This window comes from Pseudophryne corroboree, chromosome 4 (genome assembly GCF_028390025.1).
Source record: "Pseudophryne corroboree isolate aPseCor3 chromosome 4, aPseCor3.hap2, whole genome shotgun sequence".
NCBI lineage: Eukaryota > Metazoa > Chordata > Amphibia > Anura > Myobatrachidae > Pseudophryne > Pseudophryne corroboree.
Window position 1 is genome coordinate 457,585,489 of NC_086447.1, and position 25,351 is coordinate 457,610,839.

The following is a 25,351-nucleotide window of genomic DNA, read 5'->3' on the forward strand; positions in this document are numbered from 1 at the left end:
TGTTGATCACTTTTTACAACCTTGCGCGACATCTCTGAGGTCCCATATTCGTGATACGACGGAATTTATCAAACGGGTAGAAGGGCATAAATGGGCCCATGATTATAAATTGATTACCTGTGATGTAAAAGCATTGTACACCAATATCCCACATGATAAAGGTGTACAAGCCGTTGATAGGGCCCTTAGGAAATCTGGAATGGACTCAGAGATGAAGCACAACTTTATCACTTCGGCTATTTATTTTATTTTGACACACAATCACTTTTTATTTGATCACTGTCACTATCTACAGGTCCTCGGTACAGCGATGGGGACCAGGTTCGCACCGAGTTTCGCTAACATCTACATGGGTGACCTCGAACAGGCTCTGATCTGGGAGGGCCCATACTCTGCGAACCTGGTCCTTTATTGTCGCTATATCGACGACCTGTTTTTTATTTGGAAAGGTGATGATAACACAGTTATGAATTTTGTTGATTTTTTAAACACTAATGAATATGGTTTGTCATTCACTTGTACACATCACTCCTCACGAATCAATTTTTTGGACGTAACAGTGGAGGCGGTAGAGGAGAAACTCATAGTATCATCCTATAAAAAATCGGTTGACATCTGTAGCTATATTCCGTATACGAGCAACCATAAGAAAGGTTGGCTTAACAACGTACCTAAAAGTCAACTGTTCAGGATTAGACGTAACTGTACATTAGATTGTACCTTTGCTGAGCATGCGGAGAACTTGATTACCTCCTTGAGAGAACGTGATTATCCTGAGGATATATTAGAAGAGGCCATAGCCTATTCACAAACATTAGATAGGAGAAATATCTTTAAAACTACTAATACACAATTATCTCATATGAACCCAAATGAGAAAGAAGGTTCACGTATTACTATAGCATGTGATCCTCCTTCAGTCATTGAAACAGCTCCTGAGGAATCTAGATCTATTAGCAACAATAATAACAAAAACAAAAATAATAATAAAAAAGATAATAGTGAGAATAAAACTCAAAAAATTAATCACTATAATCTGGCTTTCAAATCAAAATTTAATGTAAAAGCAAACAAAATTTCTTGCATTATTAAACGTAATTACAAACTATTGTTGACCGATCCAATATTAAATACAACTCTCCCTGCAAACCCTACGATTATTTTTAAAAAAGCTAAAAATCTTAGGAACATATTAGCTCCGAGTTTCTTTAAGAGATCTTCTGTTAATATTGAAAGGAGTGAACAACTCACACTAGTGGGCCCAAAAGTTGTGGGCTTCTTTAGATGTAATCATAATAGATGTACCACATGTACTCATGTGGTCAATAAAATTAAACACATTTCTCCGTTTGGATCAAGTACAGATTTTAAGATACAATCCTTCATAAATTGCAATACACATTTTGTAGTTTATTTGTTACGCTGCTCATGTCAGATGCACTATGTAGGGCGAACCACTAGGGCACTGAAGCTGCGCTTTATGGAACATAGAAGGAATATCCTTAAGGGATATATGAATCATAGTGTTTCACGTCACTATGCAGAAATTCATTCCAGTAATCCAGCTTGCCTCCAACTCATTGGCCTTGAACAGATTAAAATCACCCCTAGAGGTGGAGATAGATTTAGAACTCTATGTCGTCAGGAAGCTGCATGGATCTGGAAATTACAGACTCTGAAACCCCAAGGGTTGAATGAAACCATAGATCTTGAATTCATTTAGCTATATTTAGCGGGTTCAGTTTATTTCATCTTTTTCTGTTGAAGTAAAGAATCATACATGAAGATTGGTCCATATTCCTTTCTCTCTTATTATTTTATTAAATTTTTTTTTTTTTTTTACCATTATTTTTTATTTTTTATATATATATATTTTTTTGTTGTTCGTATTTATTATATTGGTTACCCATTTATTGCTATCTACCATACTGATGGAGAGGATCTGCGGGGTCTGAGACCATGACTGCGAGCAGACCTGGCGCTGCCGCTATACTGCTAGTGACGCGCCAGATTTTTTCTGCACGCTAGTCTGGCCACTGACCCATGCAGCCAGTCCTACTTTAGTTAATAGATTACAGGTGTAATTACAATAGCTTAGATGTTGATATGATGAAGATACTATCCTCTAAAACTATAAAACTATATAGCTATAAAACTATAAAAACAACATTATATATATTTCTTTTTCTACATGTTTATATGTGTGAAGTGTCTTTAATTCACATTTTCCCATGCTATAATACTAAGACTTGAGCTTATAAAGATAGCAATATGAAGAGATGTGTTGTGTAGATATTTCTTTACACTTGGTATTTCACATGATTTATGATAGGCTTTTTTAGTATAAACATTTATAAATAAATAATAAAATTGAGACCTAATAAACGTATTGTCTACTATAATATGCTATTAACAACATATAGCACTTAATTTACCATATGTGTATATATGCTTGTATATTCCTTTTCCCCACTCATAAGTGGGAGACTATTAATGGATAAATGCTGCAGCTGCTGAAAGATCTTTTAATATAGCTGCAGCCTCATGGGATTAAAATGATTCTATCCGCATAACAGAAATATATTTATATTTTTATTTATGTTGTTTTTATTTATGACAAACTGTTAGCCATAGGATTGATTTTAAAATATATATTTTTTGAATTAAATGTCTAATTAAAAACCCTGTGACACGTTATCTGTGTATGAAGACTCTGAATTCAGAGCACCTGTTGAGCCTTCACACTCACCTGTTTCTAATGATTTTAATGGGACAAGGTATAAAACAACCACAATTGTGCTCAGAGAAGAACACTCTGCCTCTTGAAGAAGCCGCCTGAGGTGCGGAGAAACGCGTTGAGGGTACAGAAGTAAGGGCCACACTTGACCATTAAGTGTCCCACGGAGCACGACATCCATCACTTTCAGCCGTTTGTTACAAGTTACCGGTGAATGATCCAGCCTGTGATTCAATCACTCCACTCTAACTCTCCTTGCATTTGGAACATTGTTACCTCCTGCCCGGCCGGGCGTCGCTCAGCAAGCTGGAGGATCTGTATGGTGATCTAATACAGGCAACTGGTGCTGCACAGAAAGAAGTGGCTTTCATCTGAATATACCGCTGACGGATGTCTCACCCATGCACAGGGTGATAACAAGCGGTTTCTTAACCATTTATCCCGTACAGCAAGAGATCATTACGTCTCAGTGAGTAACATTAATCGGCTGGTTTATTTTGCTCCAAGGAAACACTATTTAAATCTGGACACCTTTATGGTCACAAACGCTAATTACATCAGTTTACAGGACTTCCTTTTCATTTAAACTGTCTGATATGGAATTAATGTGAGAGATTAACCCTATCTTACAGAGACGGGTTCTCCTGCATATTAGTGTCCCTTTCACTTATTTATACACTTTATGTGTGAACTATAAGGTATAATACCTCAGTTATATGCTCTGTGTAGTGTTGTGTCTTTTAATCAGTTTGTTATTGGTTTTATGTTAATAAATTGTGTTTTTATCAACATCACTGGTACCGTGCGCCTACTTGGTGATTTTGTTTTAGTTACTAAGCAGCAAGATGCAGCACAAGACACTGGACTAGTATATTAGTAATGTACTGTAGTATTACTTAGCACCACAATGCAGCTCAAGACAATGAGCAGTGGTACTGAGCACTGATGATGATACTACTGAGAACTGACACTAAGCAGCAAGATGCAGCACAAGACACTGGACTAGTATATTAGTAATGTACTGTAGTATTACTGAGCACCACAATGCAGCACAAGACAATGAGAAGAAGTACTGAGCACTGATGATGATACTACTGAGAACTGACACTGAGCAGCAAGATGCAGCACAAGAAAGACACTGTACTTGTATTACTGAGCAGTAATAAGCACTGATATTGAGATTTGCCACTGAGAGAACGTAGCCACGTCCTCTCTGCTCTCTCTACAATGCACAAGTGAAAATGGCGGCGACGCGCGGCTCTTTATATGGAATCCGAATCTCGTGAGAATCCGACAGCGGGATGATGACGTTTTGCCTAGTTCGGGTTTTCCGAGTCAGGCGGGAACAACCGAGCCTGCCTCGGACTCGTGTAAACCACGTGGAGTCCAGGGGGGTTCGCTTCTCGGAGAACTGAACCTGCTCATCTCTAATATATATATATATATATATATATATTTATGCTATACTCGTGATCCACAGTGATGAGGGAGGGAGGGTATGTTGAGACAAGCCAGCCATGGTATTGGAGTGGCAGAACAAACAAAATAAACAGTATAAGCTTTTTTAAGATGGCATGACTGTGGGCCTGATTCAGAGTAATAAGCAAACTCAATGGTTTTCATACAATTCTAATATTTGCAGTACTGAGAATGCACAGGCCCCATCCTGCGCATGTGCACAAGGGGTACTACATTATTGTATGCAGTGCCACCCTGATATATAAGATGAACTCACTTTATAATCCAGCCTGACACAATTATCTTCCAATACGGCTTCTTCGCTCTTCACAAGATCTATGTATCTCATCCACACTCATTACTTGCTCCCATGCACGATTACAGGACTTTCTTCGAGCTGCACCCACTCTGTGGAATGCCCTACCATGTACATTAAGACTCTCCTCTAGTCTTCAAACCTTCAAGCGTTCCCTGAAAACTCACCTAGTCAGACAAGCTTATCAAATTCCAGAACCACTCACATTACCATCATAGCTTTCCTATCCAATTATATCCCCACAGTACAGTCCACACATATCCTCCACATATTTTCTTTCTTCACTCCTTCTTCCTCCTGACCCTGGTTCATCACTGCTGTGATGTGATAACTATACAATATATAGCACCTATCCTTTTTGTATCGATGCCTATTTCCCCATAGATTGTAAGCTTGCGAGCAGGGCCTTCCTACCTCTATGATTGTTTGTTTATACCCAGTTTAGTCTACTCATTGTGTCCAAGTTGTAAAGCGCAACGGAATTTGCTGCACTATAAAAGAAACTGTTAATAATTAAATAATAATAACAATTATTATTATAAACACATCTTCCAGGGAACATGATGTGATTGGTTAGCACAGCTGCTTCTGTGAGAGGCAATTGGTTGATTGTTTTCTGCTGCTCTTTGTACATAGGGAGTGATTCAGACCTGATTGCTGGGATGCTAATTTTGCTGTCCTGCGTTCAGATAGTTGCCGCCTCCAGGGGGAATGTAAATTCGCCATTCAAGTGTGTGATCCTATGTCTACACTGAGCTGCTTAAATCCACTGTGTGCGGTCTCTGCGCACCCAGGACTTACTCCTACAGTGCAATCACAACAGGCTGATCGGGGCCGGAGCTGATGTCAGACACCCTCCCTGAAAACGCTTGGGCACGCCTGCATTTTTCCGGACACTCCCAATAAATGGTCAGTTACCACCCACAAACAGCTTCCTCTTGTCAATCACCTTGCGAAAACCCGGGCTCTCTGATTTTTCGCACCATCCCGTCGATGACCGGCGATGCCCTTTGTTACGGTCCGACGTGCGTGTGCATTGCGGTGCATATGCATGTTCAGTTAGTGCCTGATCTCGCGCTGTGCAAAAACGCACAGCAGCGATCAGGTCTGAATCACCCCTATAGACTGGCATCTATCTATCTATCTATCTATCTATCTATCTACCTATCTATCTATCTATCTATATATTTTAATATGTTGCCATTTTGAGTATTTTGTCTTTTTCTTCTAGGAAAAATATATTTGCACAAACTGTATTTTTCACTGAGCACATATTTTAATTAATTGCAGCCTAATGAAAACCACTGCTGGTGGCTAACATTGTGAATGTATTGCTAAATACAACATGTGTAATTAGAAAATAAAAAACAATTATAATGTTTGTTTCAAAAACAATACCGCTCTACCTCTTCCCTGAGGGCAGCTCCAACTGTGCCTTCAGATTGGTAGTTAGAAAAAAATGATATAGAAACAGTCAAAGTGTAAAAACAAAAGCATTTAACTGTACTGTATACTGTACTTTTCAGAGAAATTCCCATACCAAGGTGCTGGTGTAAAGTGTTTCAGTATTTTACCTAGAAGGTGGTATAGATTTTCTTTCCTTCCTTTTCTGTGTGAAACAGTAACACTTCAGGTGGCAAGGCAATCTTTGTTGATGGTGACCACTAATCACTGCTATTTCCAACAGTAACCAGAGTGTAAAATTGTGTTTAATGTTCCCTGCTGTTGATTTGAAGTTTTACTTTTCCTCCATCTGTGTGGCCGGTTCTTGTTAAAAGGTAAAATAAGTTCAGCAGTTTGATTCTGGCTGAGGAAATGTACTCTGACAAATTGCTACAAGCATTATTTGAACAAATTCATCATATCAAACACCTTGATCCATTTTGTTGACAAGCAAAATTATTGCAAAATCATGTAAGCATCACAAAATATTCGATAACTGCTAAGTCATACCTGTTGTAAAAACTCAGCTTGATGCTTTTAGATCTGAATGTAAGGTTTTGAAATGTTATTGTAAAAATGAAGTTGACTGAAATTATTTATTGAACATTTTGTGCAACAAAGTATTTTAAGCATCTCCAGGTTAGAGCCCCAGCCAGTTGGGACTTCCGTTTTAAGATGATAAGCCATCAAGTTATTTACCTTCTGTAGATGTGACAGAGCATTTCTGTGAGAATAAAAATCAAATGAAACCAGCTCATAAGCAAAAATAAGGGATAGTCGTGATGGCATGTCAATGCTGCAGTAATACACACTAATTTTAAATTTATGGGCTTAAACAAATAAGTTATGTATTATTAATTATGGTTTCATGTGTTTGGGGATTTTACCTTTGCAAGTGTCATGTTTTAAGGCAGTTTTACAAGGGCATAACTGTTCTACATTATGAGGAAGAAGATACTGTAGATGCAATATTGCACCTGTTGCTCACATTCAATAGATCGACTCTTGCTATATATTTTTGTTAGTAGTTAGTGAATATGTATTTTAAACATATTCTGGTCAATCTGAGAGCAGCAGTAGAGGGAAGTTTCTCTTCCCTGCAGCTGTAAACACTGTCTATCTTACTGGCTGCATGCTGTGTACGACCAAGTCAGATAAAGCACTTGTTGGCGTGGCATTGCTGATTTTACCTGTAGCCTCCCACATGACTGATGGCATGGCATACATAATGTCTCCAGGTAAGCTCTTCAACACCCATCCAAATCCTCACCCTCCTCTGTCAACTCATGAAACTGCCTGGTGATAATTTTCATCATGTGGCTTTTACATAGCCAGGGGCAATTTCTACAATGGGCTTCAAGAGCCCAACCAGATTCACAGCCCTTATCACTGATCCCCATAAATAGTGCTTGCACCATAGAACTTTGGGTAGCCATACAGTCTAATATGAGGTTATAGCACTGGACAATAGTATAAACAAGTGTCACATTTTCAGTATACTGTATGGGAACTTCATGTTTCTCCTTGTTTTTGTACTAGAAGTCCTACTCACCTCCCTTGCTCAACCTGCTCAACCTCTTCTCCCCCATCAGTGTTCTCTCTCTCTCTCTCTCTCTCTCTGCTCTCCCCCTTCTGCTCACTCTCCTCCTCCACATTTTGGGGTTGATTCTATATTGGGAATAAGGAAAAGACGCAAGTAACTTAACCATGTTGCACAACAAGCTTTTTTTTGCTTCTCCTTAAAGGTAAATAATGACTGCTATTGCATGTAGCCCTCAAATACTGAGTATCTTTATTTTTACACTGCAATTTAGACATCAGTTTGGGCAAACCCCTCTCAACATGGATTGACCGAGGTGTGAAGTTACTTGGTCACATTTGCTCTACACACAACTCAGAAGCAGTTGCATGCTAAGCCGATATCATTGCAGTTGACCGATATGTTAAGTACCGCAAATGCACCTCACTCAGACTGCGTATGTATCACAATTGTTACTGCAGCAATAAACAGAACAAATTTGATGCAGAGAATATGTTTTTTAGTGGCCATTCCCAGGAGGGGAGTGGATAGTCACAAAATGCTTAAAAACTGTAGAAGATGTTCATGTTTTTTGCTAAATTAATATTCCTTGACAAAAAGGAAATTGTCAGCACCTCTTTAAAACAGTAGCATCATCTATCATCATTATAATGTACAATAGTTCTATTTAACTTTATACTTAGTTTTCTGGACAACTATTTCCTCACCTTTGCTATTTTTATGACAAGCTACAGATTATCTCAGGAGGGGAGGTTATACCATCAGAGGCTTTGGGGGTGAAAATGGTTACATCTTCCAAATTTGGGCAGGCTGCACATGCTTCTGAATCACAAATCATCATGTGAGCATGCACCACACACTGGGGGTCATTCCGAGTTGTTCGCTCGTTGTCGATTTTCACTACACTGCGATTAGTCGCTTACTGCGCATGCGCAAGGTTTGCAGGACGCATGCGCTTAGTTATTTTACACAAAAGTTAGGAATTTTACTCCCGGCATAACGAAGCTTTTTCATCGTTCTTGTGATCGTAGTGTGATTGACAGGAAGTGGGTGTTTCTGGGCGGAAACTGGCCGTTTTCTGGGAGTGTGCGAAAAAACGCTGGCGTTTCTGGGAAAAATTCGGGAGTGTCTGAAGAAACGGGGGAGTGTCTGGGTGAACGCTGGGTGTGTTTGTGACGTTAAACCAGGAATGAAACTGACTGAACTGATCACAATGTAGTAGTAAGTCTGGAGCTACTCACAAACTGCTAAGAAATTTCTATTCGCAATTCTCCTAATCTTTCATTTGCAATTCTGCTATGCTAAGATACACTCCCAGAGGGCGGCGGCTTAGCGTGTGCAATGCTGCTAAAAGCAGCTAGCGAGCGAACAACTCGGAATGACCCCCACTATGTGTGAAATTGCAAGTAGTTGTATATATGTTGCATATTGTGGGAGAGCAGACTTAAGTATAATAGGCATTACTTGTCAGTGAGTATTTAGACACAGAGGAACAGATATAATAAGCCTTGGAGAGTGATAAGAAAGAAATAAAGTACTGGTTAATCAGCTCCTTACTGCCATGTTACAGGATGTGTTTGAAAAATGGCAGTTCTGATGATTGCCGCATTAGCATATGAAAGTAAGTACAATGCCGTGCCCGTAGGTAAAATCAGCTGCAGAAGTGTGTGACTCAGATAAGGCCCTTTATCTACAAAGGCTGCACGAAACAGCTGAACTAGAAACTTCAGTTGTAGCCATAATGTTTCATTACCAACTGAGAAAACTTGGTAGTGCAGGACTGCTCCACACTTCCATCCAGCGAACTTTTCACCAGCAAATTGTTATTGGTAATCCTATTCAACAGTTTTCTGCTTGTCCTGTAAGAGAAGTTCCCCCCCAAAAAATGGCTGCTTAGAGTGGTACCCATGCCTCCAACTGGTGGAAGGTGACCTCACTACTTCTTTCCTTGTCCAAGAGTAATGTACTTTGAGGACATTTGAGGAAAATTACTTCACAGAGAGGGTAGTATACAATTAGAGCAATTTAAACATGCATGGGATAGACATAAGGTTATCCTTACAAAGAAATAAGGATCAAATAAGTTTGAGGTAAAGTTTGAGGTAAAAATGTGGTAAAAAAATGGGGCAGACTAGATGGGCCAAGTAGTTGGCTTAATGTGAACAACAAAAGTCTATTGGAGTTGGCTGGCAGCGGTATTCCATCGATCGATTATCTCTAGTCATCACTGCTTTTTAAATTAGATTAACTGATAATATAGTTATTATTTTACAGGTTTTGGACAATAAACAGATTTGTAAATTGCTTATGAATACTGTACCTCACTGAAATCAGATAAATACATTTGAATGAGAGTATGGGGTCCAGTTACTAACAGTACTCTGCTCCCTGCGCTAATCCTCCTCCTGCTTCGCCTGCTTAACGCTGTGTTTCTGGGTGCAGTTACCGCTTCTATTACTAAGATTCTGCTAGACGAAGCGGCTGAACGGTAACTCACCCTCTCTGCGATGACTGTCCTAGTTCATAGCGCTTGTATACTGCGCATGTGCAGCCTCCTTTGGCCAATCCCAGACGGGCCTGCTGTGATTGGTTGAGAAACGCTCCTCACGCACAGACTCCTGGGAACTTTTTGCCCAGTTAGAGTCAGACATTGTACATCCTCACATGCTGCGCTACATGTGCTGAGATGACAGCTCCTGGAGACCAGTGTCCTTGCTTATACTGCCTGCGCTTCCTTCTCACACTACATATAGCTCAGCGCTGCCAACTACCAGGTGCTGCTGCCTGTGCCTCTGTGGAGCAGAGCTCCGTGTGTCTGCCGAGGAGTGCCTTCCTTATCTTCCCCCCGCCTCCTCCCCCCTCTCCTGCCAGAGCTCCTGTCCGTGAGTGTGATTTTCACTCTCTCTCTTTCACGGTCCCTCTCCCTCCTCCTGTCTCTCCCCACTTCCCTATATCTGACTTCTGTCTCTCTCCTCGGTGACTGTAATTTACAGCTCAATTTATTGTCCACAGATCCCTGTATATATATCTATATACCTGCAGTATATAGGAATCTATATGTGCTGTATTTAGTGCTCTACCTGCTCTGTATATACAGGGATCTGTGTGCTGTTTACCTGCTGTATGTAGGGATATATGTGCTGTATACCAGGTTCATACAGGGCTGTATGTACTGTATGTAGTGTGATGTATACCATGTAAGCATAGGGTTAAATGTGCTGTATAGTGATATGTGTACATGCTGTATAGGGATATGTTAGTTGTATATGTGGGTACCTAGGGGTCTATTCATGCAGCAGAGAAAAGCCCTGTTTTGCGTTAAACAGGGCTTTTCTCTGCCTACTGCAATTCACAGAGCGGGTTACCGTGGAGAAGTGTCTGACTTCTCCAGCGGTACCTCCGCTCTGTGCCTGAATCGCATCACCATACCTTTGTATGGTGAGTGCGATTCATGAAGGTGCGGAAAGCTCTGCTTTCCGCTTCTCCATGGTGTTCAGATTCGCCATCTCAGGACGGCGTAACCTGAACTGCAGTGCGGAGACGTCAGGGAAGCTCAATGCTTCCCTGATCGCTACTCGGCACCTCGTGCTGGCTCCGCCCCCCTACCTCCCAGCAACCACTGCGGCCTGCCGGAAGGTCAACACCCTGCGCATGCACAAAGGGATCCGCCGCTGGACCCCGCGCATCGCTGGGAAGGACCGCTGGAGATGACCTCACCGCAGGAGCCCCAGACACCGCAGCGCATCGTCGGAAGGGTAAGTATACATGAATTGCTACTTATTACAGCAATACATCGCATCGAAGAGATGCGATGTATAGTGATAAGTAGCAATTCTGTTTTCGTTTTCTGTATGAATAGACCCCCTAATGTGTGGGGATGTATCTTAATTTGGGGATGTACATGTGATGTATATGTCGTTATTTAGCTGGTGATAGTCATGTGAGGTATGAATAGCAGACTGCATGGGCACAAGACCTGTCACTCTGAGCTTGGCCATGTATGAAGACTGCATGGGCACAAGACCTGTCACTCTGAGCTTGGCCATGTATGAATAGGAGACTGCATGGGCACAAGGACCTGTCACTTGCTATGACCTGGGACATGTATGTTTCTGAGACTGCATGGGCACAAGACCTGTCTTTTGCAATGAGTTGGGATATATATGATCTCGAATATTCACATGGGGCTGATTCAGACCTGATCGTATATGTGCTAAATTTAGCACATCTACGATCAGCTTCCCTGACATGCGTAGGGACGCCCAGCACAGGGCTACTTCGCTCCGCATGTCAGGCCCTACCCCGCCACACAAGTGCAAAAGCATTGCATAGCGGTGATGCTTTTATACTTGAAGAGTAGCTCTTTACCAGCGCAGCTCCTAGAGCTACTCGTCACTGTCCGGGTTGCAGCGGCTGCGTGTTGTCACACTCGCGGCGCTGCGGCTGCTGCACTTACCGTTCCGGGTGCGCTGTGTCTCTCACCGTTCGTCGCCCCCGGTGGGCTCCGGGTCGTTGCGTCTTGCTGACGCTGCCTCCGGCGGGTTCCCTGGGTGTGTGCGCCGCCATTGCGCCCGGTGTCCACGGGAGCGTGGTGAGCGGGTGACGTCGTCGGCCCCTTCCGCCAATCAGGAGAGGGCGGGAAGTTCAAAGGCAGACACCATACAGAGCCCCGGCGCCTGAGTATCGTCTTTCCAATGATCACCAGTGCTAGCAGCGTTCAGCGTGTTCCCAAGCTGAACGTCTCCTGTTTTCCAGCGTTGCAGAGTATCTTTCAGTGAGACATTCCCTGTAATACCAGCGTTACAGTGTATCTTTCAGTGAGACATTCCCTGTGCTACCAGTGTTACAGTGTGTCACTCAGTGAGACATTCTCTGTGCTACCAGCGTTACAGTGTATCTCCCAGAGGGACATCTCCTGTGCTTCCAGTATTACAGGGTATCCCTAAGTGGAACGCCTCCCATACTTCCAGAGCTACACTGAATCTCAAATCCTCATTTATTTCTTCAGCATCACTCAGAAGTTCTCCAGTCTTCTGTGTGTTTCAACATCGTTCTCAAATCTTCATTAATTTCTTCAGCAGCGCTCAGAAGTTCTTCAGTCTTCTGTGTGTTTCAACATCGTTCTCAAATCTTCATTCATTTCTTCAGCATCGCTCACAAGTTCTCCATTCTTCTGTGTGCTTCAACATCGTTCTCAAATCCTCTTTCATTTCTTCAACATCGCTCACAAGTTCTTCATTCTTCTGTGTGCTTCAACGTCGTTCTCAAGTCCTCATTCATATCTACAACATCGCTCACAAGTTCTTCATTGTTCTGTGTGCTTCAGCATCGCCCCAAGCCTTGGCCACAACTAATTCTTTAGCATTTGTACGTCGGTTGCAACAACTGAGTTCTGCATGAGGAAAACCTACATCCGGCCATCCCTGCTCGGGCCCAGCTGTGGTTCCTCTTCCCGATCATCGGCACCCCCCACACAGGCACATTGCAGGAACGGACTGCTTTTGGAGCACTTGACACTGTGGGGTATATGCAATTGCGGTAGAATTCCGGCTGGAATTCGACCGTTTTTAAATTCGACACATTTCGACTGTCGAATTCCGGCCGCCGGCGCCGGAATTCGACATATTCAATAAAAAGCGGATTCGACAGTCACGCTGTCGAAAAACGTCGGAATTGACGGATAAGTGCGCCCTTGATTCGACTTTTCCGACGGTACAAAAAGGGTTAAAAAACAGGGGGGGGGAAATGCGTGGGGTCCCCCCTCCTAAGCATAACCAGCCTCGGCCTCTTTGAGCCGGTCCTGGTTGCCAAAATATGGGGAAAAAATTTCAGGGGATCCCCCGTATTTTAACAACCAGCACCGGGCTCTGCGCCTGGTCCTGGTGCAAAAAATACGGGGGACAGAAAGCGTAGGGGTCCCCCGTATTTTTTGTACCAGCACCGGGCTGCACTAGCTGGACAGATAATGCCACAGCCGGGGGACACTTTTATACCGCTCCCTGCGGCCGTGGCATTAAATACCCAACTAGTCACCCCTGGCCGTGGTACCCTGGAGGAGTTGGGACCCCTTCAATCAAGGGCTCCCCCCCCCCAGCCACCCAAGGGCCAGGGGTGAAGCCCGAGGCTGCCCCCCCCATCCAAGGGCTGCGGATGGGGGGCTGATAGCCTTGATGAAAATGAAAGAATATTGTTTTTTTGCAGAAGAACTACAAGTCCCAGCAAGCCTCCCCCGCAAGCTGGTACTTGGAGAACCGAAAGTACCAGCATGCGGGGGGGAAACGGGCCCACTGGTACCTGTAGTTCTTCTAAAACCAAGGCTTTGGTGGAGACAGAGTGCGCAATCAGACCAAGTGAATCGACCCAGTGAAAAATACAAAGGAAGTTTCACCTGCTTCCAAGACAATTTCTATATACACAAGTAGTATTCCACTCTGGCGCTTCACTAGGTTTACATGTAAAGGAGTATCTTCATATCCTTTAGAACCTATATATATATCTTACATCCAATTTTTCAAGGATGTAAGTGAAGAAAAAGGAGAACAATATAGTGCAGAGACCTTTTTTAAAATGGTATATTTACAATGACGAATATACACTCACAAGCCGACTTTTAAACATAAGCCCATCAGAATTTCTCTCTCTTGTGTTGGTTCCAAATGGGATTTTATTCTTCATTCTCCATAGCATCAACCTGAGTAAAGTGTGTATGTGTCTCCCACAATGGAAATACACAATGGCTCACACACATAAGACAAAGAAAGGCTTATAGTGCAGACGTCCTTAAAAGTATAACAAGGTTTTATTCTGACAAATTTGCACTTACATAACATAAAAGAATAAAAGGCATATAGAATCTCTATATCACTTCCCACAAGTGCCAAGATGATCCACACCGGAGCGCAGAGATCACAATAAACTGCTGGTTGGCTACGGTCCCGGGAACCGTGTAGCTCACCTATTCCAGGGGACAGCGATGGTGTTTCAGGCAGATAGTGGTATCGTGATGCAGACCCGCTTAACGCGTTTCGGTTTCCCTTTTTCAAAAGCGGATACTGTTAAACTGCAAACCCCTTCCTTATAAACCCCAAGATCCTCCCACTTAATAATGGACAGCTGTAAGGAGTTCAAAGAGTTCATTAGCGTAATTCGGCTGTTCGTGACTTCCGGTCACGTGATTCTGCGTTCCACCGCCGGATGTCAGATTTCACTTCCTGCTTATGCGGTTCACGTGCGTTCCAGATGCCGTGAAAGCGGAAGTTCATCGGGTATCGTTCTATTTTCATAAAATTCACATATATAGCAGCATTAAATTATTAATCATTTTTAAATGATTAATAATTTATATATTTCATATTATAATTTGTTGTTTTTAATTTTATATCTTTTTATGTATCTGAGCACCTTGCCTTATGATCAATGAATGGAGTTCTTGCCGCTTCAAAAATGCTGCTATATATGTGAATTTTATGAAAATAGAACGATACCCGATGAACTTCCGCTTTCACGGCATCTGGAACGCACGTGAACCGCATAAGCAGGAAGTGAAATCTGACATCCGGCGGTGGAACGCAGAATCACGTGACCGGAAGTCACGAACAGCCGAATTACGCTAATGAACTCTTTGAACTCCTTACAGCTGTCCATTATTAAGTGGGAGGATCTTGGGGTTTATAAGGAAGGGGTTTGCAGTTTAACAGTATCCGCTTTTGAAAAAGGGAAACCGAAACGCGTTAAGCGGGTCTGCATCACGATACCACTATCTGCCTGAAACACCATCGCTGTCCCCTGGAATAGGTGAGCTACACGGTTCCCGGGACCGTAGCCAACCAGCAGTTTATTGTGATCTCTGCGCTCCGGTGTGGATCATCTTGGCACTTGTGGGAAGTGATATAGAGATTCTATATGCCTGTTATTCTTTTATGTTATGTAAGTGCAAATTTGTCAGAATAAAACCTTGTTATACTTTTAAGGACGTCTGCACTATAAGCCTTTCTTTGTCTTATGTGTGTGAGCCATTGTGTATTTCCATTGTGGGAGACACATACACACTTTACTCAGGTTGATGCTATGGAGAATGAAGAATAAAATCCCATTTGGAACCAACACAAGAGAGAGAAATTCTGATGGGCTTATGTTTAAAAGTCGGCTTGTGAGTGTATATTCGTCATTGTAAATATACCATTTTAAAAAAGGTCTCTGCACTATATTGTTCTCCTTTTTCTTCACTTACATCCTTGAAAAATTGGATGTAAGATATATATATAGGTTCTAAAGGATATGAAGATACTCCTATACATGTAAACCTAGTGAAGCGCCAGAGTGGAATACTACTTGTGTATATAGAACCTGTAGTTCTTCTGTAAAAAAAATACCCAAATAAAAACAGGACACAGACACCTTGAAAGTACAACTTTATTACATACATGCCGACACATACATACTTACCTATGTTGACACGCCGACTGTGTCCACGTCTCCAATGCCGACGTCCGGGGTACCTGCAAATAAAATTTATACTCACCTGATCCAGTGTCCGGTTTTTGTAATCCTCGTACTTGGCAGCAAAAAAAAACCGAATACCCGATCCAGCCGGACTGAAAGGGGTCCCATGTTTACACATGGGACCCCTTTCCCCAAATGCAGAGACCCCCTGTGACTACTGTCACAGAGAGTCCCTTCAGCCAATCAGGAAGTGCCACGTCGTGGCACTCTCCTGATTGGCTTTGCGCGTCTGAGCTGTCAGACAGCGCATCGCACAGCTCCCTCCATTACTTTCAATGGTGGGAACTTTGCGGTCAGCGGTGGGGTTACCCGTGGTCAGCCGCTGACATGTTGATTTTGAGAAATGTCGAATTTGAAAAAGTCGAATTTCAAACGTCTGTTTTTTTTGTCGAAAAGTCCTGTATTGCATTGTCGAATCCAATTCGACATGTTTTATGTGTCGAAAACGGCCCGTTTTTCGACTTTTCCGGCAATTCGCCGGCAATTGCATATACCCCTGTATGTGCTGCATGGCTGATAGGATCGCAAATTGCAATGCGATCCTGAGGCGTTAAGACCCCACCCAGATCACATGCATGCAATATGCGATCCTTGACAAATGCCTCTATTAACCTCATGTTTTGTGAACAAATTGTGATGTACTGATAATCCAAATGTCCCCTCGTACAGGGCAAGTCTCCCAGCTCTTGGGGACTAGGATCACATACAGAGAACCTGTCCTGCTCACGTTAGGCCCAGGTTACACAGTACACTGGGTGGGCAGCGCTTAGCCTACTGGCTCTCGATCAAGGCATCCAGCCGGCGCATAACACATCAGCTTTCACGAAACCCCTCCACACTCTGATTGGACCAGAGTGTGCAGAGATGGAAAGGAGGAGATGCCATGTCTAACATGCATGTGTATCATCAAAGCCCAAACTCTTACTGATTTCAAGTGGTATATTTGTAAAACAGATTTATTTTAAAACATGAGTATTCAGAGGAACTCGGCAGAATTTAAGATTTCCCTGAGGACATAAAAAGAGAAGCACAGCGCATACAGGGGTGTATTTACTAAGCCTTGGAAGGAGATAAGTACCAAGCAACCAGCTCCTGACATAAAAAAAAAAAAAAACTGTGACAGTTACGAGCTGATTGACTGGTAGTTTATCACTAACCACTTTATCTCTCTCCATGGCTTAGTAAATAGAGACCACGGTCCTGGCCAATATTGATTGCACCTTTAGACCTCATATGAATCCAAGTTGGCGGGAAAAGGGCCAAATTTGTGGTGCTCCGAAAAGCTCATCCATATGTAGATGACATTCGCCAACACAGCCATTGGGTTCCATTTACACAGTTTGGATATGAGGAGCTCAGTAGCTCTGCTTAGTCCACATAGAGAATGTAAACTACTGTACTCATGTAAAATATTTTTCATTCTAGTCTGCACAGTGACGGGATCTTATTGGAGCTGCTGTCCCTGCAGGATAATATGGAAAAATAGCCCTGGAAATTAATTTCTTATTACCAGGATATTGGGAGAAAAACACGGGACATAATTTAAAAGCCTCTAATTTGGTTCACGTCCAACCCCTGCGATGAGAAGAAAAAAGGGTGTGCAGTGAGGAACAGACCTGGTGGAGATAGGGGAGGTCATTCCGAGTCGTTCGCTCGGTAAATTTCTTCGCATCGCAGCGGTTTTCCGCTTAGTGCGCATGCGCAATGTCCGCACTGCGACTGGGCCAAGTAAATTTGCTAAGAAGTTAGGATTTTTACTCACGGCTTTTTCATCGCTCAGGCGATCGTAGTGTGATTGACAGGAAGTGGGTGTTTCTGGGCGGAAACAGGCCGTTTTATGGGCGTGTGGGAAAAAACGCTACCGTTTCTGGGAAAAATCAGCTAAAATCGCCTTGCGAGCGAACAACTCGGAATGAGGGCCAGGGTTGGGAGCAGGGACCTGCAGTCAGGGGAGGCATCCCCTGTGATTAATTAGTAAAAGAATACATACAAGATACTTATGACACATATTCTATGTCATAAGTATCTTCCTTATGTAATGGCATATTTTTTTTTGGGTGACATTACTTTGGGAGGCACTGTTAGCAGTGCCTCCCATACAGAATAGGAACGGGGATAGAGCGGGGGGAGGAGCCTAGCACCGGGCTGTAAAAGCCCATTGAAATACAGTGGCAAAGCGGCACTGAAAAAAGTGCCTCGCTGACAGGGACACCACCCCCATGTCAGCGAGGCAGCTGTGCTTGGACTGCGGATCCAGCACTGGATCCGCTGTCCAATCACCAAGACGCGGCGGGAGGCAGAAGTTGGGACGGGAGCAGCAGCAGCAGCGGTGGGTCTGCAGTGACTGCTGCTCTCCCGTCATGCTCCGCTGGCTCCGTCCCCCCCTCCTGCACACAGGCACCAGACGTCTTTCCTGTGGGCAGCTGACAGCTGCCAGAGTCCGGCGGCTCCGTCCTCCCCTCCCGCTGACTGCTTGTACTCTGTGCGGCTCTCTCCGGGCGGCTGCTCCGTCCGCATACAACAGCACGCAGGTATTTTCTCTCTCTCTCTCTCTCTCTCCCTCTCCCTCTCCTTCTCCCCCTCTGTAACTCCTTATTTTCATTCACTTTTACAGGTCCCACTATTGGATTCTACTGGACAAGTGGACGTGATTCTCGGCGTGGGATGTAGGTAAGTAATCTCTCATTTTTACAGGTCCGCTATAGGATTCTACTGGACAAGTGGACGTGATTCTCGGCGTGGGATGTAGGTAAGTATGTGTGAGTGTGTAAGTGTGTTATAATAAAATTTTACTTTCACGGTGTGTGTGTTGTGTTTTTATTTGGGTATTTTTTTTGTTGTAGAACTACAAGTACCAGTGAGCCCGTTATTTCCCCGAATGCTGGTACTTGAGGTTCTCCAAGTACCAGCAAGCGGGGGAGGCTTTCTGGGCCTTGTAGTTCCACGACAAAAAACAATATTCTTTTTTTAACACTCATGACTATCAGCCTGGCACCCACCGCCCAGGGGTGCTGGGGACAGCCTCGGGCTTCACCCCTGGCCCTTGGGTGCCTGGAGGGGGGGACCCCTTGATTTAAGGGGTTCCCACTCCTCCAGGGAACCCCGGCCAGGGGTGACTAGTTGGGGGGGTAATGCCACGGCCGCAGGGACCTACGTAAATGTGTTACCTGGCTGTGGCATTATGTCCCTGGCTAGTGGATCCTGGTGCTGGTTTTAAAAATACGGGGGACCCCTACATCTTTTGTCCCCCGTATTTTTGGAACCAGGACCGGACTAAGAGCCCGGTGCTGGATGTCTAAATACGGGGAACCCCTGTCCAATTTTTCCCCAGTATTTAAACAACCAGGACCGGCTCAAAGAGCCCGAGGCTGGTTATACTTAGGAGGGGGGACCTCACACATTTTTTTTTTAATTTTTTAACCCATTCAGACCCTTCTCCATTAAGTTAATGGAAGCCATGGACAACAGAATTGCATTCATGTCCTCCTCCCACTCCCTTCCCAGTACCAAACACTCATTTTTTTTCTATAAAAATGTACAATATATCACAAGTATGATGAACAGACAGGCAGCAGGCATTGGCGGCATCGGAGTTAGATGCAAATTAGTGGCGGAGGGATGGGTCAGTTTATGGTGGCCGAGTTTGTAAGCCGGTGGCGGTGGCAGCGGGCATCGACTCAGGGGCAGTAGCGGGCATTGGCTCGGTGGCGGTAGGGGTCATCGGCAGATTCGGCGGACATTATGGCTGTAGTGCCTCACCAGCCACTGACCTCACCGCACGCCACTGGTTGGGAGAGAGACACATGGGGCATAAGGAGACAGATATAGAGGTGTAGGGAGAGAGCCAAAGGGGTAGAGAGAGAGACAGAGGGTGGGGAGAAAGATAAACCTGTAGGGGGTAAGAAAGAGAGACACCGAGGGTGAGGAGAAAGGTAATCCTGTAGGGAAAAAGAGTATGAGAGATACAGAGGGAAAGGATAAAGATATACCTGTAGTGAAAAAGAGTTTGAGAGACAGGCTTGTAGGGAAGCAGGACCGAGAGACATGGGGGGTCATTCCGAGTTGTTCGCTCGCTAGCTGCTTTTAGCAGCAGTGCACACACTAGGCCGCCGCCCTCTGGGAGTGTATCTTAGCTTAGCAGAAGTGCGAACGAAAGGATCGTAGCGCTGATGCAAAAATATTTTCAAGCAGTTTCTGAGTAGCTGCAGACCTACTCCTACCTTGTGATAATTTTCAGTCTATTTAGTTCCTGCTTTGACATCACAAACACACCCTGTGTTCGGCCGCCACTCCCCCGTTTCTCCAGCCACTCCCCCGTTTCCCCAGGCACGCCTGAGTTTTTTAGCACACTCCCGGAAAACGCTCAGTTACCACCCAGAAACACCCACTTCCTGTCAATCACTCACCGATCAGCAGGGCGACTGAAAAGCGTCGCTCGACCTTGTGTAAAAATGCATCGTTTTGTGTGAAAGTACTTCGCGTGTGCGCACTGCGGCCCATACGCATGCGCAGAAATGGAGATTTTTAGCCTGATCGCTGCGCTGTGAACAACGGCAGCTAGTGAACAACGCGGAATGACCCCCATGGAGGCTAAAAGTACAAACGACTGGCAGATAAAATGCACGATATGAACGTTCTCATTCATTAATGAACGAGAACTCGTTCATATCGTGCAGTGTGTAGGCACCAACGACTAACGATGTGCGGCCCTGCGCTCGTTAATCGTTGGTGCCCCGTCGCTTATGCATGCAGGCCAATATGGACAATCTCGTCCATATTAGCATGCAATGCTATGGAGCCGGGTGACGTGGGGAGTGAAGAAACTTCACTGCCCCGTCACCGGGTCGTCCGTCAGCTGTATCCGCCGTTGGGCAGCTCGGTGGCGTATCTGCCAGTGTGTATGGCCAATTAGGATTTGAAAGGAAACATTAAAGGGGAGTGGAAGAGAAAGAGATGGGGGGTGGGTAGGAGTTGGGATCAGGAGCCCAGCGTCCAGCATCCCACTGGTCTGATTACAGGCAGTGGGATGCTGGCTGACAAAGTGCAGGCAGCGTGGTGAACGCTCACAAGGCAGAAAGACAGAGGGGAGCAAACAGTGTAACAGGGGTTATGGGAAGAGGTATGGTTGATTCTATTTCGGAGTGGGAGAAGGGACCTTCTGACGTATCTAGGGGAGGAGACACGTCACCAGGGGGAGGAGCTACGGGTGAACAGGGTACCCGAAAAGTACCCTCGCGGGCTCACTTCGCTCGCCACCTGATTACTAAAGGTAATAGTTGGTGGCGTGGATAGTAGAGGAACTATCCCGCTGGCCTAGCTCCTCCCCCTTGTGTCATAACTCCTCCCCCTTACGGAAAAGGTCCCTTAGCCCACTTGATTCTAGCATCTACCGAAGAGGTATACCTAGAGGGAGAGAGAAGGGGAGTAGGGAAAGAGAGATATGTGGGTTTGGGAGATGTAGGTGACATGAGACAAGAGAAAGGACATATAATGAAACTTTTTCTGAAGATATATGTAGCAGTAGTCAGACCTGTCTGATGTATGTGGTCTTGGTGTGGTGCAATGACAGAAACCCCTTTACTGACACTGCAGTACAATAGTAAAGATATATAGCTGACAAGAGGTCATCATCCTGTCATGTCTACATATGGTTCTGCTGCTGCCAACACAAAGACATCACCCAGAGCCCACCCACACAACAGGCACAGTCACAGTAAGTCAAAGCCTTTATTAAATAAAAACTCACAATTTACACTGAGTATCCTGACCAGGGCTAAACAAGAGAGAACTCAAATACATAAACAGTCCAGGATCCAGAAAAACACTGCACAGCTGCAGCAGCCTGCCTCGAGGACACAGAGTGAAGCACGTGACGTCAGGTGACCTGCTCCAGCAGGATTTTTTTTTTTACAAACAAGAAAAACTTTAATCAGAAAACAAAAAACGAACACTGCAGGTCAGCAGACAACGGCTCTGTGCTGCCCGGAGGGCTGTTAACGGCAGCTAAACCTGACGAAGCGGGCACAGGAGGAAAGGGGCAGCGGTGAGCCATCAGAGGTTTTGGTAATAGCAGAGGGGAATATCGCCGCCATAGTAGCCTATGGCAGTGCGATATTAGGCACAGTACTTAGCGCAGGCAGATAACAGGCAGTGAAAATGCTTTAGTACATGCAGAGAAGCGATATGTACAAGCATTTTCACTGAATTTTTCGTTGTGGAGGCTTATCTTCGTTTAGCACATGGACCCCTATATGTCAAAATTGTAATATAATATAGTTATCTTGAAAATTCCATGTCTTGACAATTTATTTTATTTATTTAATCAATCAATCAATCAATCAATCAATCAAGAAGACCAATCCAACCTTTTATAATGTTCTATACCTGTGGTTCTTAAACTCCGTTCTTGGATCCCAAAAAGGTCACATTTTACTGGTCACCTGGCAGGTACACTGTGTATCACCATATGTCACACTTTAAAAATCCAAAGGTGCCTTAGAAAACATGAAAAGGTGTGGGGTCCTAAGGATCAAGTTTGAGAACCTGTGTTCTATACTATGGCAACCACTGAATAGATGGGACTATTCATATCTATAATCCTGTAACAGTTTTCTTGCTATTTCAAAACTATTTAAGAATATTAATAGGTTATGACAATTTGGTTTTAGAGTACAGTTATGTACATAAACATATAGGGCCAGATGTAATAACGGGTAAGTTTGCCAGAGGTGCGGGATGCCGGTAGACTTGGATGTTTTTTTTAGTGGGCAATCATTTACAAGGCAAAACCAAGCCTCGTAAATGATTGCCCCTTTAAAAAAAAGTCTGAGTTTGGCCAGCATCCCGCATCTCTGACAAACTCAGCCGCTATTACATCTATCCTAAAATGTGAAGATGTACAGTATCATCTCTCAACCAATAAAGTTTGTTTCAATAGAAATTCCAGTGTATGTCAACAGAGTTATACAGCGTTAAACACCTATTTTCTTTGAATCTTTTTTTAGTAAGGATAGGTTGTCAAAAGACCAGTAGCACTCTCTCATCTATCCAATGTGAAGCTATACCATGTAATTATATGAAACTATGCACTTTTAAGGGGTCAATTGATTCCGCAATGCAATTAGCACATTTTTTTTAGTAAAGTGCTTAATTAATGTTTTTGTGGTTTTAAAGTACTAGTTGTACAGTAAAACAAGATAATGTTAACATAAATCCAGCGAGACAAAGTATAATATGTGGACGCAACACAATGATATTGTTGTTGCAAGTGGTGCAAAACTATCATTCAATGATGAATTGTATATGAGTGGAACTACATTTGAATATTTTTTTATGGTGTACTGCAATAATCAACTGAAAATATATTTCAGATTATTGAAGAAATGTTAATATGTTTGTCACATTCTTACTTAGAAATGAAGAGCTCTTTTATTTACTGTATATCAATGGAGATATAAATCAGTGGATTGTTGCCTCATCCTGCATATGAACCTGAAAATGTGTTTATCTGCATAGGAATTGTACCTAAATGGTAGTATAGGTAACTTCTTACCATAACCCCAACCAGGCCACATAATCCATTGACATAATGGCTGTATCAGCTATATGTATATACTAGTTCTGTCATTGCTGCACCACCTTGGTTTTTGTCTCCTTCTTGCTTTCCTCCTCTTTCCCCCTCTTACTTTACTTCTTTCTCATGATAGCACCTCCTCCACCTCTTTTTGTCATCATATTTTCCCATCTTACTCAACTTCTCTCTTCCTCACCTTTTTCACCTGCATTCTGTCTATCTTCTACCTCTTTTGCTCCCGTTTTTCTTTTTCTATTCTCCCTCCTCTATCGCCCTCCTGCCTCCTCTGTCTCCTCACCACTTGTATTGATTTTTTTTACCCTGCTCCATGTTATGTATTTCTAGGAATAAACTTGTTAAACCTTTTACTATAATCATAACTACCTCTCCTTTTTTTTGACTGCTTAAAAATATTATTTCTTCAGTTATAGCTAATCAGATACCGTGGGTCGCTGACACCCCTATCCCTTTAACTCCATATATATATATATATATATATATACATTTCAATGTCATTTATTTTAAATCACATCTTCTTTAGCAGTCATACCCAGGATTAGAACCCATGTTACACTGAAGCAAGACACCTTACTGATATAGCTATGTGCTCCTGCAGATTCTAACTATATGAAGCTAGAATTGTCCATTGCAACTCGGCAGATCTAGTCACTCACAATGCTGATTATTAGTCTTACAATTATTTTACAAGTGTCATACCCAGGATTAGAACCCAGAATCTATTACACTTGAAACAGGCACCTTACTGATGGATCTATTTTAGCAAGCCTTCAGATTCTTCTTATATGAAGTTAGTTGTAATTGTTTGAGAAGTGACTTCATATAGTTAGAGTTCTCATGCTTCCTATACAGGAGGAAATAGCTTCATCAGTAAGGTGTCTGCTTCCTGTGTAATAGGTTCTAATCCTGGGTATGACACTTGCATAATGTGTATCTGTAATAAAGAGGGTGTGACTTGTAAGGTGCAGGCAGGAAGAGATAGCAGCTGCTATTAATTCATTTAACTGAATGTTGTTGCTGAACACATGGAGAGGTGTCCCCCTACAGAGCAGGAGCCCGGTAGCAGCCGACTCGGTTGCCTTCCACAGTTATGCCTCTGGGTCCCAAGCATTTTGGATATGAGAGACTCAACTTGCACTGCAAAATGCAGAATGTAAATTACAAGTAATGCAGAGAAATATTATTCTGCAAACATGCAGAGCCAAACGGGTTTCAAAAATGTAATCACTGTAAATCTGAAAACCATTTAATTAGATTTATGTGGAATTCCAATGAATTGCACTAAATTCTATTGCAAACATACACTGCCAAATACTTCATATGCGCTGAAACCTGACTGGTCCCGATGTTCTGTGAAGTTCAGAGCCCATAGTAATTTCATATTCTCCTTTAACCGTGTTTATTATGGATTCACTCTGAATTTTCTGCATAAATGTTTTATTCTACTTAGACACATGAAAAAATTATTTTCAAGGGATTTCTAAATTAAGACATCATTGTGATCTCCAATCTGTACAAAAACTGCATCTCAAATACTGAAAAGAACAGATGTCTCAGAAAAAAATCCACAAAGCTTAGTTAAGAGCTGTAAAATGCTATTAGTGAGGCCGTGTCAATATGATGTCAATTCACAGTTCACAGTGATTTTTCAAGTAGTTAGGATTTCTTCTAAGATATATAATAAACATTAGTTCTATTGATATATGCATTATTTGGTAAAATATATTTCTGAGAAAGAATGTTTACTTGTACGTAATTAAAGAG

At 43.2% G+C, this 25,351-nt stretch overlaps 1 long non-coding RNA gene across 1 annotated transcript in view; it reads right to left on the reverse strand.

Moving 5' to 3' along the window:
- The window catches only part of LOC134911500 (uncharacterized), a 63,086-nt gene extending 55,491 nt beyond the window's left edge, over positions 1-7,595 (reverse strand). Inside the window, exon 1 of the long non-coding RNA XR_010176623.1 lies at positions 7,507-7,595. This is a non-coding gene — a long non-coding RNA (uncharacterized LOC134911500). The remainder of the gene's footprint in view (positions 1-7,506) is intronic.
- Between the last annotated feature and the right edge of the window lie 17,756 nt (positions 7,596-25,351).